Here is a 1,146-nt window from a genome sequence, read left to right on the forward strand (position 1 = left end):
GTGTGGCGAATCTCCCCAAAATTCCTATTCTCTCAGTATTAGTACTCCACTTGCATGGGATCAACGAGTCTGGAAGTCTTTTTCATAAGAAAAAACACAATTACAATTAAGGTTGAGAGAGCAGGATTATAATTTTTATAATTCAGTATTAAATATTCCAGCAACAAAGTAAGTTAACATTATTTTTGTTTAAGTAGCAGAGTGGCCATCTCATTATCTCCCTTAACTGACTGGTCAAGGTAACGCGAGTTTTAAACTCCATGACCAACATCTCTTTTTGCAAAATTCCTAGAGAACGACGATCGGAGAAGCGGGGTCGTTGGAGGGTACACTGGCCACGCTGGGCGCTTCCGAGCACCGGCCTCCCTCCTGGCCTGGCATGGCCGTGAGAGTGCTCGGAGGATGCCGCCCTCAGTTACCAAGCGCTTGTGAGGGAGAGTCTTCGGAGGGCCTACCCAGACTTCAAAGGCGAGACTTACAAAATTCCTCCAGGAAGCAGGGCTTCGAACCAGTTCGTTCCGGTTCGAACCCCTGTTGAGAATTTGCACTTCCATCAGATATACTGAATCAGAATCTACAGTATTAACACGATCCTCCACGTGATTCTTATGTATAACCTCCAGGGAACTTATTAGAAATGCAAATTCTCAGCAGGGGTTCCAACCGGAACGAACAAGTTCGAAGTTCTGCCAGAAAGTCTGTTCACAAGGAGCGCAGCTGCAACTGAAGAGCGGCTGCAAGCACGCCGAAGCCCGGCGCCCCCGCCCGGTGGGCTGCTCTCAGCCGGCAGCGTAGCCGGGGAGGCGCCTTCTTTCCCCGCCTCCTTGGGCGTGGCCGGCGGCGGCCGAGCTGCACATTTTCTCAGCTTGAGGGCTCGGGGAGGCAGGGTAGCGCGCGTGGAGCGCCGGCCCAGGACCGGGGAGCCGGCTCTTCTGTGCGCGCCCTTCCCCTCACCCTTGACCTTAGACCTTGGCCTCCACGGTCACCCTCGCCCGCCGCGGCGCATGCTCCGTGAGGCTTCGGTGACGCCGGGGGCGCCAACTGCCTCGGCGGGCAGGGAGCGCCCACGCGCCGTTTCGGTCCTCTTCCCGCCCGCGCGGGCTCCGGCAGCCGCGGGCCGGGCAGCTGGGACAGGCTGCGGCCCCC

The sequence above is a fragment of the Trichechus manatus genome, unplaced genomic scaffold, assembly GCF_000243295.1.
Source record: "Trichechus manatus latirostris isolate Lorelei unplaced genomic scaffold, TriManLat1.0 scaffold00120, whole genome shotgun sequence".
NCBI classification, from domain to species: domain Eukaryota; kingdom Metazoa; phylum Chordata; class Mammalia; order Sirenia; family Trichechidae; genus Trichechus; species Trichechus manatus.